General features: G+C 38.0%; 2 long non-coding RNA genes across 2 annotated transcripts; both read left to right on the top strand.

Annotated features, from left to right (window-relative positions):
* Positions 1-222: 222 nt before the first annotated feature.
* On the top strand, positions 223-4,364 carry LOC114464492 (uncharacterized). The gene is made up of 3 exons (XR_003674212.1): positions 223-304; positions 1,404-1,484; positions 3,462-4,364. It is a non-coding gene; the product is annotated as an uncharacterized LOC114464492 (long non-coding RNA).
* Positions 4,365-9,346: 4,982 nt separating this feature from the next.
* LOC114464489 (uncharacterized) lies at positions 9,347-12,321 on the top strand. The gene is made up of 3 exons (XR_003674210.1): positions 9,347-10,481; positions 10,614-10,736; positions 12,261-12,321. It is a non-coding gene; the product is annotated as an uncharacterized LOC114464489 (long non-coding RNA).
* Positions 12,322-16,452: the final 4,131 nt, after the last annotated feature.

Below are 16,452 nucleotides of genomic sequence, written 5' to 3'. Positions count from 1 at the left end.
TTGAAGTAATTTTTTTTTTTGTCATTTATGTTTAATTTATTATTTTATAGTGAAAATGATGTTTGTCTACAAAGTGTGATACCGCTTCAAGAAAATGTGTTTTGTTATTCTGAGAAGTAAAATGGCGCTGGCTCGATAAAGATGTGAAAACTACGTCTCTCTCTCTTCATTCACCTACAGGTCCACAGTGCTCTTCAGCCTGTGTATCTCATGTGACCGCTCAGATTCCCCGAGGTCTGACGCCGGTTACACTAACACTACATTCTAAGGGATGAGGGCTCTCTGTGTGTGTGACTAAGTTAAAGTAAGTTTTATTGTTTATTAAGACTCTAATATTATCATCTGACTTGTTTAGACATTGTTTACTCCCACTTGCTTTGCTTTCCTGTATCTTATGTACATGTTAGAATATTTTCTGGGTGTATTTTAGGTCTTTATAGGTCACGTGACTGTGTTATAAGCTGTGGTAAACTGTGAAATGTGTAGCTAACTTATTCAGCTTTGTAACTGTATTCCTGTGTGTTATATTGAGGTTTATACATCTTTTATTTGTACTGCTAGATTCATTTAGCTTCTGCATCACGTCAGACGCACCTAGATGTAATTAATACTCTCTGCTCATGCGCACTTCAGGTGATTGGTCCATGTGGTGCAGTCGCGCCTGCCTCCACTAGAGGGAGACAAAAACCACTGAATCATCTAGAATCCTTTCATTATCCATTAACCCTTTACATACCTGCACATTGGCTGTTTTGCTGTTTATTTGGGTTTTTTGACTGAGTTAATATATTTTGATGGTTTGATTCAATGTTTATTCTTGAAATATATATTTATATATATCTGTACAATATAAATGGTGTTAATATTATTTTTACATGATTGGTGATATTAATCATATTATTATTTGTACATTATTAATAATGTCATCTTATTATTTGTGTCCTTTAAAGAACCAAACACATACCCATAATTATTTGTACCCTCACCATCATCCCTGCCTGTAAACCAACTTCAATAATAAATACACTGGTAACATTTTCTCCGTGCCCTTCTCTCTGACCAGTATTATCCCCTTCAGAGTGTCCCACTCTATCACAATCTCAGAAACTGTACTCTATACTTTCACTTTGTCAAATATAAATCTATATAAAATGCAGTATATAAATATCTGAGCCTGCACCTATTGTTACTTTGTGCACTGATACTGGCTACTCTGTATCTGTAAAACAAACATGATCAAAACACTAATTTTAGAGAAAAAAGTCTCCATAAATGTGATATAAAATGTGAACCAGTCACTGAGCTGTCAGTTCATTGATGTGACTTTATTTTATGACTGTGTAGTTGGTTAATCATGACCTTGTAACTTTTACAACTTAAACTACCTCTTTTTTTCACTTTAGAATGACATTGCAGGATTTGATCCATAGTGACGCTCTGGTCCCTTTAACTGCCTGCAGCCCATGAAAGTGAAGATCCTAAAGGTAAAGGCCCAGACAGCAAAATATGTTTAATGTTGAATTATGGTCAAAAAGGTTGATTTTTGGTTAAGGTCGACAATTGATGGTGAATCAACCATCAAACAATCATCAAATTCTAGCCAATTTACCAATGTTGAAAAGATGTCATTGAATCAATATTGTTTTGTGGTTGAATTTTTATGATTGAAATGCCAACGTCTAATCAATGTTGAATCAACGTATGCTGTTTGTCACACACGCACACACACACACACACACACACACACACACACACACACACACACACACACACACACACACACACACACACAGGGTAAATTATGAATTAGAAAAGTAGTTTTTTTAATGAGTAAACCAATAGGACAGTCAGTGAGTGTGTGAGCTGATGGTCTTCTTTAATGCTCCTCCTTCTGGGGCTAAAGTAACAGTGGATAGGAAAGGAGGTACACTGTAAAAAATAAAGTACATTTACAGGAAATGTTCTGTAATTTTGCACAGATTTTTCCAGTTTTTCATTAAAACAATGAAATGCTAGTAGATTTACAGACATTTTCAATAATTTTAAGTTTTCTGTTTAAATTACAGTTAATTAACCATAATGTAAGATTACATTAATATTATGTTTTTAATGACATTTTAAGTGTAATTTTACATACAATTTTCTGTATTTTTTTACAGGTTTATGACCATTTTCCAATAATACAATGTAATAAATGTAACTTAACAGTAACCAGAAGTAATTTAAATATTTACCTTTAGAATTACAAGTATCTAACATAATATGATATTACAATATTAATATGTTTTTAAAGGTAATTCAACATATTTCTTTAATATTCAAATTTGACATAAAATCTGATGTAATTTTACAGATCTTTCCTAATAATGATAATGAAGAAATACATGTAAAATTCCAGAAATGTTTTAATCCAAGGTGAGTACCCTCTGAAACACAACACACAGACAATGGGGAAAATCAAACTGTGATTGTAAAACAGAAACAAAAAATACCTCAACCACCGTTTATTTATTTTGTCAATACATTTTTGTTCCTAAAACTAAACATTATTTTGTTATTTAATTCCCTGTGAGTGTGTGGTTTATTTTCTGGTATTTTAAAGGTTACATTGAGATTTAAACGTTGATAAGTTACTATACATTTTCTTAGAAGTAAAAAAACTATATTTACCTGTTTTTCTTTTACTGAGAAGAGTCACCATCGTTAAAAGTTATTTAGCATCTCTAGGACTATTTCTTTATTTCTGTTTCTACTGTTTACCATTTTTATTCATTACCAAGTATGAATACCCAGGACCCCGCCCATTGTCTACCACCACCTTAAATAGTATTAAAACCGTGGTCACCTGGGACGGGTGTTACCCAAAGTTTTACAAGTAGTGATATGATACTGTACTTTTTCAGTAACAGTCATGTTTTGATAGATAGGGATAAAACTGCTTAGTGATTATTATTGTTCTTGTTGTGTTTGTATTCCTAAACTTTAGTGAAATGTAACTGTTTCTACAGGGATGGTGGGATACAGCTTAGTGCAGTATTGTGCTGCTATACACAAAGTGTGGGGGTCCTTTCCCACCCCTGTCACAGGAGCGTGCACGTAGCCAGGCTGACATCACCTGGGTTGAGTGAGTGAGTTGATATCTCAGTTCATAGTGCAGCTGCTCTCTGACAGAGAATGTTTGGTTAGGTGAAACCCGCTAACGGAGATAAATCCAGGATATACGTATCCAGCTTTGTAGTACAGGCCCACAGATCTACACATCTTTAAACTACAGATGATCTCTTCATCTTCATAATAAACATCTTTAGAGGAACAAATGTTTACACAAATAATGTGTAGTAGAAGTGGTGTTTGTGTGTCTTTTTTCTAACACATGTGACTTTGTGACACAGAATCTGTGTGAACGCGTCCCTGAGGCATTTGTATGTGTGCGTGCGTGTGTGTGTTTTCTCACCCTGCAGCATCTGTGGCTTCAAACCCTCCATGAGTGGCTCTGATTGGCTGCAGGCGGTTCAGAACTACGTGAAGGCTCTGCAGTATCCTTTAACATAAGGGTTCTCAACCTGGGGGTCAGGAGTTACACTTAATATATATAAATATAATATAACACTTAAATATATAAATACATAAATACAGCCACTCCAACTGATCAAATGCTTTCTAAAGCATCTAAAGCACAGGTGTCAAACTCAAGGCCCGGGGCCCAAATCTGGCCCTTTAGAGCATCTATTTCTAGATTCACAGTGTTTATTGTCATGTACACAGTAAGGAAATTGTAAAATGTAATTGAACCCAACCCTAGAAAGTGTAACAAACTAGCTACGTGTAGTGGAACGCAGTGGCTCTCAAACTTTTGTGTAAAATAGCCTTTATAACACGTGTTATCACTCATTTCATGTACAATATCTGTAAGTGTGCATAATTATTTACTAATGCCAAATAAAATATGACAGACAACTATATTACTCATGAAATATTTATTTATGAAAGTTTAAAAAAAAAATAGGTATAGAGTTTGCCTCTATTATAAAATGAGTGAATACAAAGTCGTGTAATGGATAGATTAGTGACTGAAAATGAAGGCGGAGCTTCAATGTTTAAGTGTTGTTTCTCATTATTATGAGTGCATTCTAATGTGAAAAGGTTCTGCTACAGTGTGTGTGTGTGTGTGCGTGTGTTTGGGTGTGGGAGCAGCTTCAGGTTGGACTGGTTCTACATATTTTATCCAGTGAAGTATTGACGGTGTGTTCCAGACGCGCACGCACGCACACACACACACACACACACACACACACACACACACACACACACACACACACACACACACACACACACACACACACACACACACACACACACACACACACACACACACACACACACACACACACACGTAAACAAAAGTTAATTTAAATAAAGATCTTAGTAACAGGTTCAAAATATAAATAATTATATAAAAATAAATAAATTATTAATATTATTAGATTAAAGGCATTGCACTAATAACCTTAACCAAAATAAAAACAACAATAATTGAACTTAAACAGCTGCAGCTTGAAGACTTTAGTACAAACTGTAACTTTGATACTAAATAGAAACATTTATAGTGGCTCTAGTGATAATTTAGCTCATCAAGTATTATTATTATTAATATTAAAATGTTTTACTATTGACATTCACTTTTTGTGAAAAGATCCAAAACTTCCAGATTTAACAATAAATTATAAAATATCAGTAATGAACACATCGAGCTAATCCTAACTGTATAAAACATGAACTATGATGTCACTCTTTACATTTGCATTAAAACACAGTATCTTAAAATTACGTTAAACTTCAATGAAATAAATTAATAGACCACTGTTGCCATGCAAGTAGTGTTTCTGTTTAGTGCTAGCTGCTAACAGCTAGCACTCTGCTAGCTGCTATCATATTTACATATGTCATAAGTTAATTAATATGTCGTGTTTCTGTCATGGTCCAGTGTGGGTGTGGACCCAAACGCAGAGAGAGAAGGAGACAGAATGCAGGAGTAGCATTCCTTAAACCAATCCATGTTTATTTACCAAACAAAAGTAACTTAAATCCAACGAGGAGGAGGTACAGGGAACAAAACACAGCAGGACACGAGGAGGAGAGACAACATACAATGATCCCACAGTCATACTGTGTCCAAGCACACAGCTATATAGTGAGGGAAGCTTGATTGGGAATGGGCCACACCTGTGTGGAAACATGAGGGAGCTAATCAATCACCAACCAAGCACACAGACATCACTGGGGGGTGGAGCCACAAGCAGGAACACCTGAAACACAGACAAGAGTTAAACTAGAACACAGAATAAATAAAGAACAAAAGTGCTAAACACAAACAGAACCTGACAGTTTCTTTTCTAAATCAATCTGATGAATAAATAAAGGATGAATAGTTGAGATTAAAGGACCCACTTCATAAATAGCTACACTTAAATATATAAATACATAAATACACTAACTGATCAAAGGCTTTCTAAAGCATCTAAAGCACAGGTGTCAAACTTAAGGCCCGGGGGCCAAATCTGGTCCTTTAGAGCATCTATTTCTAGATTCACAGTGTTTATTGTCATGTACACAGTAAGGAAACATGTTTTCCTGAACAATGAAACTCTTACTTTCCTGTCCACACTGGACGCCACAAAGATTAAAAACAAACACATTTGAAGTAAAGAACAAAACTAAACAAGACAAAGAAAAGATTAATAACAATAATTATAATAATTAAAAAGTAAAAACGTCATGGACTCTGGGAGCAGCTTCAGGTTGGACTGGTTTCACATATTTTATACTAGGAAGGAATGAGGGCGTGGAAGAGTTCTCACCTCACACACACACACACACACACACACACACACACACACACACACATACACATACACACACACACACACACACACACACACACACACACACACACACACACACACACACACACACACACACACACACACACACAGTCACAGAGCAGACACACACACACACACACACAGTCACAGAGCAGACACACACACACACACACAGTCACAGAGCAGACACACACACACACACTGATGAAGAACTGACCAACATCTGAAACAGGAAGGACAGCAGACCTCCAGGAACAAACTCTGCAGAGAAAAGGTTTGAGTCTGTGTGAGAGAGAGATACATTTATGTATTTATAGATATTATGTCCATGCATGTATGTATATATATACATATGTACATGTACTGTATGTATATATGTATGTACGGATGTACATGTGTGTCTATATGGATATATGTTTTTATTTTTTTGTCACATACAACACAAAGTCAGAGACAATTACAGATAAAATACTATAGATCATAGACAGTTTTTACAAATCGTAGATATTATAATACAGTAAGTGTGTGTGTGATATTATAATAATTATAATATTGTGCTATTAGAGGGTGAGGGGAGGAGCCAACAACAAGTTAATAATAGACTAATATGTGGGGGAAAGGCAGGGGCGTAGCTCCACATTTTGGACCCTGGGTAATAACCATATTGTTGGGCCCCTCCTGTACACTTTTATTTCACCTGGAAACTAAACTAGTATTCTGATATAAACTTTCGTTTTTTCTTCACATTAACCCAGGAGTTCTCAACCTTCTTTGGGTCGTGACCCCATTTTAATATCACAAATGTCCAGTGACCCCTGAGACATTTTTTATTTCTAGAGTTAGTTTTTGATCATGTTTATTAAAGTGTGTTACAGATACAGAGAAGCCAGGATTATATATTTATATACTGTATTTTATTTGAACTAAATGTATATATTTGAGAAAGATTATGTATAGGGTACAGTTATTTGATATTTATTGTGTGTGATGTGTATTTGAAAAACAATAACTCCAAAAACACAATTTTAATCAGTTTTTACCTACCTTTAAGAAAATGGATCCTGTACTGTTGGAACTGAAAGGTTTCATATTATTCTAACATACTTTTTTTTTTAAAGTTTATCATAGAATAGACTAGAATAGAATAGAATAGACCTTTATTAATCTCCCAGAAGGAACATTTACAAAAAAAAAAAAAGTTTAGTATATGAACCAGGATTAGAGCTCAGGTCCCCCTCACAGGAGGCAAGAAACCTACCACTGAGCTAAACCACTGACCTCAAACCTTCACAACCAGCTTTACTAAAATAATAGAGTAAAAGCAAAGTTCATTGTATGATGACAACATTTTAACAGCAGGCAGAGATCATTCATATTATAATGTGATATTGTTTCTTTTTTCAGATTTAAATGAAACAATATGCTGGAGTTTCCATTAGGGATGCACCCAAATGAAATGGTTTGACCGAAACACTGAAAGAAATTATTATGTAAATTATTAGAGCCATTGCATTTCTGGCTCTGAATGTTACTAACCACTTTAATTAAAACATTGCAATTGTATAAATTAATATTAATGCTTCAAAGAATAAACAATTAAACATATGAACATATTTATTTAGCACTGACATTCCAATATAAAATAAAATAATACAATGTTTAACCTGACCACACTCATACATTAAATAATATTGTACAGGCCTATAACTGATGGAAGAGAGTCACATTAAATATGTTATATAATTAAAACATAAAGTGCATTGAAGTTCTTGATGAAAATCAGCTGCTATTGGTTTTATTTATTATTCAAACATGTTCTTTAGACGCACACACAGCTCTGTGTACATTTCTTGTGCATGCTGGTTTAATTTTAATGATCTTTAAAACGTGGACCATGTACAGTCGTGGTAAAGTTCCGACGTGCACTGACAGCAGAATTGTGTCACAAATATAACGTCATATAAAACCAGATGCTATTGATGTGCTGCCATGTTCCAGATTGCTGTGTAGTGGTCTGTGTAGTGTGTAGGGGTCTGTGTAGTGTGTAGGGGTCTGTGTAGTGTGTAGTGGTCTGTGTAGTGTGTAGGGATCTGTGTAGTGTGTAGGGGTCTGTGTAGTGTTATGGCAAATTTGTGGTTGACCTCATTTGGAGACATGATTTACTGTATTGCTCTGGTTGAGTGATGGAGTCCAGGCGAGGCATTGATGATTTTATAAAAAAGGTTTATTATAAAACTAAATAAAAAAGAGTGCAAAGATGGACAAAATTAGTGACCGCCCAGGCGGACGTCCGATGATCGAGTGGCACACAGTTCTAACTCATCACGTATATTCCCCCTCAGTCCCCCTCCCTCCTCCCCCCAGGAGATAAAGAGGACAGGGTGGAGGTGATAGAAGAGGGTGAAAAGAGACAGTTTCTTCTTTGGGTCAAAACAACCAGTTCTCTGGTATCTCCTGAATGTCGTGAGTGTTGGAGGTGTGTGCGTGTATGGTGTTTGTGTGTATGAATGGATGTGTATTGAGTGTGTATGTGTGACTATGTGAGTGTGTGTAGGCATGTGAGTGTGTGATGCCTCCGTGTCTGAGGGATAAGATGTGTTTTGGGAAGCTGACCTCGAGAAGAGAGCAGAAAACATGAGACAGCAGAAATGAAAAGTCTCAACTTAAAGCCTTAAAAAGAATAAGGTCTATGAGTAAATATGTTAATAAACATAACTAACAATTTTTGCCCTGACAGTAGTGTGTAATGGTCTGTGTAGTGTGTAGTGGTCTGTGTAGTGTGTAATGGTCTGTGTAGTGTGTAGTGGTCTGTGTATTGTGTAGTGGTCTGTGTAGTGTGTTGTGGTCTGTGTAGTGTGTAGTGGTCTGTGTAGTGTGTAGGGGTCTGTGTAGTGTGTTGTGGTCTGTGTAGTGTGTAGTGTGTAGGGGTCTGTGTAGTGTGTAGGGGTCTGTGTAGTGTGTTGTGGTCTATGTAGTGTGTAGTGTGTAGGGGTCTGTGTAGTGTGTAGTGTGTTAAAAAACATTTGAAGACTTCGCTTTTCAAAAAAGCTTTTAGTTAACAAGATTTTATTTTTAATTTTTACTGCCCTTTTATGATGCTACACATGTGATGTAAATGTATGTTTATTGTTTCTGTGTACAGCACTTTGTGATTTTATCTGCGAAAAGCGCTTTATAAATAAATACTTACTTACTTACTTAGGGGTCTGTGTAGTGTGTAGGGGTCTGTGTAGTGTGTTGTGGTCTATGTAGTGTGTAGTGTGTAGGGGTCTGTGTAGTGTGTTGTGGTCTATGTAGTGTGTAGGGGTCTGTGTAGTGTGTAGGGGTCTGTGTAGTGTGTAGTGGTCTGTGTAGTGTGTAGGGGTCTGTGTTGTGTGTAGGGGTCTGTGTAGTGTGTAGTGGTCTGTGTAGTGTGTAGGGGTCTGTGTAGTGTGTAGGGGTCTGTGTAGTGTGTAGGGGTCTGTGTAGTGTGTAGTGGTCTGTGTAGTGTGTAGGGGTCTGTGTAGTGTGTAGTGGTCTGTGTAGTGTGTAGGGGTCTGTGTAGTGTGTAGTGGTCTGTGTAGTGTGTAGGGGTCTGTGTTGTGTGTAGGGATCTTCGTTTAACGGTAGATACATGTAACTACAGTGTCTACGTGACACACAAACATAAAACACACTTACTGCTCCATCAACTCTGCTCAGAAAACTCTTTAGTGCTCAGATGTATTAAATACAGACGCTCTGTGAGTCCACGGACAAGTTGGTCAGTTTCTAAGCAAGCGCGCGCTGACCACGGTGTTTTCTCCCATCATCACTTCATTAGCTTGTTTCACATGTTCATTTGTTGTGGTGAACTGCCATGAAGTGTCGTAATGTGTGCACTGTGTATAATACACTGATGTATATTCCTCTTGCTTTTCAAATGTAATCCACCAAAGTAATCTCTATTTTTATTTAAAAAAAAAAAAAAAAACCTGTAATCTGATTACATGTTTTTTAATATACTGTAATGGATTACCATTACATGTTTTTTGTATCCATATTCCTTAACGCCGTTAATTGTAATCCGTTACTCCCCTTGCCTGCAAATAGTATATAAATACATACCTACACATATACTGTACACACTTAAACACATGTAGTGAGAGGAAAAATTATGGGAAAAAAACAACTGGTATTTTTCTCCAAAGCAATGTGATCTGACAGAAGGTTCTTCCAGTGGATGATGTGTTTGGACTTTTTACATTTGTAGTTAATGAGGATAGTATATATATGGATATATGTAAAACCCTGTACATAACTGTTTCCCCTTTTATAACACTTAGAACATAATTGTACATTTTGTTATAGATACAGTATGTGTAGTGAATCTTTATTTTTAATATTTATTCTATTTGTGTGAACATCGTTCTATGTCACACTTGGTTTGGCAACATAATCTAGTTTGAGATAAATTGTGTGTGTGTGTGTGTGTGTGTGTGTGTGTGTGTGTGTGTGTGCGTGTGTGTGTGTGTGTGTGTGTGTGTGTGTGTGTGTGTGTGTGCGTGTGTGTAGGTGTGTCTCTGCTATGGATCAGGACACGGTGACGGAACAACATGAGATCCAGACTGAAGATCAGAGGTGAGACCACGTCAGAGCTCAGCACTCACACCTCTGTACATCAGTGTTACACTGTGTGTGTGTGTGTGTGTGTGTGTGTGTGTGTGTGTGTGTGTGTGTGTGTGTGTGTGTGTGTGTGTGTGTGTCTTCAAGGACCAGGAAGCAGCTCACACCTGGACCTGGACCTGGACCTGGACCCAGCTGTGTGTCCTTTAGAAGTGACCGGTCCATGCACAGAATAATTAACTTCAAAGGAGGTCCATCTACTGACCCACAGTGAGTCCACATAAAGAAGGTTGCTGGTTGTCTTCCTGATGGTCCAGGGGCCTCATTTATTGATCCGTTCATAGAACTGGTTCTAAATACGTTCAGACCAATGAAATGTAGAATGTGCACCAGTACAAAAAGAATCAGTATTTATGAAGCGTGTGGACAGAGGTCGTACACACAGCAGTGTTGATTCATCTCTCAGTCCATGTGGACTAAAGTGTCAATCACTTTTCTTTGTTTTCACACTAAATACAGTCACCAACTATTTCCTCAGTCACTAGTTATTATTATTAATAATTATACATTATTATAATTAGTTCACCACCTGATAAACACTAAACTTTTACAGCACATTTTTCAAACACTAACACACTTTAGGACCAATGCTTGTTAACAATATAAAATAAACTGTATTAATCTCTGATCAATGAATGGATCATATACTGTGTGGTAAACAGAGGAGATAAACACGTATATTTATATAAACATATTATTACTGATAGTTTAAACACATGGAGACTGTGATCATCTCAATAAAAAGTACAGGATACTTTACAGTTTTTTATTGATAACAATCATTGGTGGAAAGTGAAGTCACATGATCTAAACTCTAACACATGTCCATCTGTCCAAAGCACAAATGTTGTTAATTACTGTAAATGACTGATTTAGTCTTTATTACATCATATACAATCATTTAGAACCATCAAAGATCTTATTTTATAATCAAACCTGACATAAATCATTCAAAGTTAAAGATCAGATGTATTTAATGTAATGCTCTTTGTTGTTAGTATTGTGTAGTTCAGTTTGTGTTTCCATGGTAACACTATGTGTTAGTGTTGTGGTTCAATGAGCTTCTGTTGAGACGTGTATGAAGTGTTTAGTTGATGATGAGATTAACTGTTGATCTGAGATCATGATGGACATGTGTTAGAGTTTAGATCATGTGACTTCACTTTGCACCAATGATTGCTAGCAATAAGACACGCCTCCAATTGACCATATATGGTAGCAGCATCACTTTAAGAGTGTGTGTGTGTGTGTGTGTGTGTGTGTGTGTGTGTGTGTGTGTGTGTGTGTGTGTGTGTGTGTGTGTGTGTGTGTGTGTGTGTGTGTGTGTGGGTGTGGGACCAGCTTCAGGTTGGACTGGTTCTACATATTTTATCCAGTGAAGTAATGAGGGTGTGTTAAAGTCCCAGCACACACACACACACACACACACACACACACACACACACACACACACACACACACACACACACACACACACACACACACACACACACACACACACACACACACAAAAGAACACAAACAAGTAAATAAAAGTTAATTTAAATAAAGATCTTAGTGACAAGTTCAAAATACATATTATTAATATTATTAGATTAAAGGCATTGCACTAATAGCTTTAGCCAAAATAAAAACAACAATAATTATGTGTGTGTGTGTGTGTGTGTGTGTGTGTGTGTGTGTGTGTGTGTGTGTGTGTGTGTGTGTGTGTGTGTGTGTGTGTGTGTGTTCAAGGACCAGGAAGCAGCTCACACCTGGACCTGGACCCAGCTGTGTGTCCTTTAGAAGTGACCAGTCCATGATTGAACCCATTTACTTCAAAGGAGGTCCATCTACTGACCCACAGTGAGTCCACATAAAGAAGGTTGCTGGTTGTCTTCCTGATGGTCCAGGGGCCTCATTTATTGATCCGTTCATAGAACTGGTTCTAAATACGTTCAGACCAATGAAATGTAGAATGTGCACCAGTACAAAAAGAATCAGTATTTATGAAGCGTGTGGACAGAGGTCGTACACACAGCAGTGTTGATTCATCTCTCAGTCCATGTGGACTAAAGTGTCAATCACTTTTCTTTGTTTTCACACTAAATACAGTCACCAACTATTTCCTCAGTCACTAGTTATTATTATTAATAATTATACATTATTATAATTAGTTCACCACCTGATAAACACTAAACTTTTACAGCACATTTTTCAAACACTAACACACTTTAGGACCAATGCTTGTTAACAATATAAAATAAACTGTATTAATCTCTGATCAATGAATGGATCATATACTGTGTGGTAAACAGAGGAGATAAACACGTATATTTATATAAACATATTATTACTGATAGTTTAAACACATGGAGACTGTGATCATCTCAATAAAAAGTACAGGATACTTTACAGTTTTTTATTGATAACAATCATTGGTGGAAAGTGAAGTCACATGATCTAAACTCTAACACATGTCCATCTGTCCAAAGCACAAATGTTGTTAATTACTGTAAATGACTGATTTAGTCTTTATTACATCATATACAATCATTTAGAACCATCAAAGATCTTATTTTATAATCAAACCTGACATAAATCATTCAAAGTTAAAGATCAGATGTATTTAATGTAATGCTCTTTGTTGTTAGTATTGTGTAGTTCAGTTTGTGTTTCCATGGTAACACTATGTGTTAGTGTTGTGGTTCAATGAGCTTCTGTTGAGACGTGTATGAAGTGTTTAGTTGATGATGAGATTAACTGTTGATCTGAGATCATGATGGACATGTGTTAGAGTTTAGATCATGTGACTTCACTTTGCACCAATGATTGCTAGCAATAAGACACGCCTCCAATTGACCATATATGGTAGCAGCATCACTTTAAGAGTGTGTGTGTGTGTGTGTGTGTGTGTGTGTGTGTGTGTGTGTGTGTGTGTGTGTGTGTGTGTGTGTGGGTGTGGGACCAGCTTCAGGTTGGACTGGTTCTACATATTTTATCCAGTGAAGTAATGAGGGTGTGTTAAAGTCCCAGCACACACACACACACACACACACACACACACACACACACACACACACACACACACACACACACACACACACACAAAAGAACACAAACAAGTAAATAAAAGTTAATTTAAATAAAGATCTTAGTGACAAGTTCAAAATACATATTATTAATATTATTAGATTAAAGGCATTGCACTAATAGCTTTAGCCAAAATAAAAACAACAATAATTATGTGTGTGTGTGTGTGTGTGTGTGTGTGTGTGTGTGTGTGTGTGTGTGTGTGTGTGTGTGTGTGTGTGTGTGTGTGTTCAAGGACCAGGAAGCAGCTCACACCTGGACCTGGACCCAGCTGTGTGTCCTTTAGAAGTGACCAGTCCATGATTGAACCCATTTACTTCAAAGGAGGTCCATCTACTGACCCACAGTGAGTCCACATAAAGAAGGTTGCTGGTTGACTTCCTGATGGTCCAGGGGCCTCATTTATTGATCCGTTCATAGAACTGGTTCTAAATACATTCAGACCAATGAAATGTAGAATGTGCACCAGTACAAAAAGAATCAGTATTTATGAAGCGTGTGGACAGAGGTCGTACACACAGCAGTGTTGATTCATCTCTCAGTCCATGTGGACTAAAGTATCAATCACTTTTCTTTGTTTTCACACTAAATACAGTCACCAACTATTTCCTCAGTCACTAGTTATTATTATTAATAATTATACATTATTATAATTAGTTCACCACCTGATAAACACTAAACTTTTACAGCACATTTTTCAAACACTAACACACTTTAGGACCAATGCTTGTTAACAATATAAAATAAACTGTATTAATCTCTGATCAATGAATGGATCATATACTGTGTGGTAAACAGAGGAGATAAACACGTATATTTATATAAACATATTATTACTGATGGTTTAAACACATGGAGACTGTGATCATCTCAATAAAAGCACAGGATACTTTACAGTTTTTTATTGATAACAATCATTGGTGAAAAGTGAAGTCACATGATCTAAACTCTAACACATGTCCATCTGTCCAAAGCACAAATGTTGTTAATTACTGTAAATGACTGATTTAGTCTTTATTACATCATATACAATCATTTAGAACCATCAAAGATCTTATTTTATAATCAAACCTGACATAAATCATTCAAAGTTAAAGATCAGATGTATTTGCTCAAGATGGCGCCGCGGATGGCTGCTGTGGTGTGTTGGTCCGCACTTTTTTGTCTTGTTTTTGTTGTAAAATCCGCAACTGGCTTCTCTTATTCAAGAGAAGAGCTCTTGAACGTCAGGGCAACAACCCCGAGAGATTTATTTCCCACTTTCATCGCTTCCTCTGTGGATTTACTGGACATTTTACTCAAAGGTGCGCTCACCTTTGCTCACGCAGTGAAGCGCCGGAGGAGAGGAAAAAGAGCTGGTGCGCTTGTGCGCCTCCGCCAGCGCGGCCGGCGCACACTGTTACCGGGGATATTCCTCTCTAACGTGCGCTCACTGTGTAACAAAGTGGACGAACTCCAGCTGCTGTTAGGTAGAAACAGAGACTTCTCCTCATCTTCTGTTCTGTGCTTCACGGAAACGTGGCTGTGTGGAGCGGTACCGGACTCTGCGCTGCAGTTGGCCGGCTTCCAACTTCACAGAGCAGACCGAGACGCGGAGCTCACCGGGAAGAAGAAAGGTGGAGGAATCTGCTTTTATGTGAACAGTAACTGGTGTAACGACGTGACAGTGATCCTACAGCACTGCTCTCCTCACCTGGAATCCTTTATTATCAACAGCAAACCCTTCTATTCTCCCCGTGAGTTCGCTTCATTCATCCTGGTTGGTGTGTACATCCCACCGTCAGCTGATGTGCGCGAGGCACAGCGCACACTCGCCGACCAGATCCTGTGCATGGAGCGGACCTACCCGGACTCTTTTATCATTGTGCTTGGTGACTTTAATAAAGGTAACCTCTCACACCAGCTCCCCAAATATAGACAATTAATTAAATGTCCGACCAGAGAGGAGAAGACACTGGATCACTGTTACACCACACTAAGCAGTGCTTATCACGCCGTTTCCCGTGCTGCACTGGGCCAATCGGACCATTTGATGGTCCACCTGATTCCTTCATACAGACAGAGGCTGAAGCTCTGTAAACCTGTGGTGAAGGAATCTAAACAATGGACCAGTGAAGCAGTGGAGAAACTCCAGGAGTGTTTGGACTGTACTGACTGGGATGTTTTCAGGTCTGCGAACAGTTCTCTGGATGAGTTTACAGACGCTGTGACGTCCTACATCAGCTTCTGTGAGGACAGCTGCATTCCATCAAAGACCAGGGTGAGTTATAACAATGACAAACCCTGGTTCACAGCTAAGCTCAGAGGGCTGAGGGCAGACAAAGAGGTCGCTTTCAGGAGTGGAGACAGAGCCGGGTACAGAGAGTCGAAGTACACGTTTGAAAAGGAGGTGAGAAGAGCCAAACGTTTGTACTCAGAGAAGTTACAACATCATTTCTCTGCAAATGACTCGGCTTCTGTCTGGAGAGGGCTCAGGCAAATTACAAACTACAAGCCCAGAGCCCCTGCTGCTGCTAACGACCTCTGCCTGGCCAACAGTCTGAATGAGTTCTATTGTAGATTTGACAGACAATGGGACAGACCTGACTCCAACCCTCCTCACACCTCTGACCAGCCTCACTCCAACACCTTCACCCCCCACATCAAAGCTACAGTTTCACCCCAGCTGCCTACAGAGGCTCTCTCCCCTATCTTCCCCCCCTCCTCCCCCCCTCCTACAGAGACACCTTTCTCCATCAAAGAGAGAGATGTGAATAGACTTTTCAGGAGACAAAACCCCCGTAAGGCTTGTGGACCGGACTCTGTCTCTCCTTCTACCTTAAAGCACTGTGCTGATCAGCTGTCTCCAGTGTTC

This window comes from Gouania willdenowi, chromosome 6, assembly GCF_900634775.1.
Source record: "Gouania willdenowi chromosome 6, fGouWil2.1, whole genome shotgun sequence".
Lineage (NCBI taxonomy): Eukaryota > Metazoa > Chordata > Actinopteri > Blenniiformes > Gobiesocidae > Gouania > Gouania willdenowi.
This window is presented reverse-complemented; position numbering and strand designations above follow the sequence as displayed.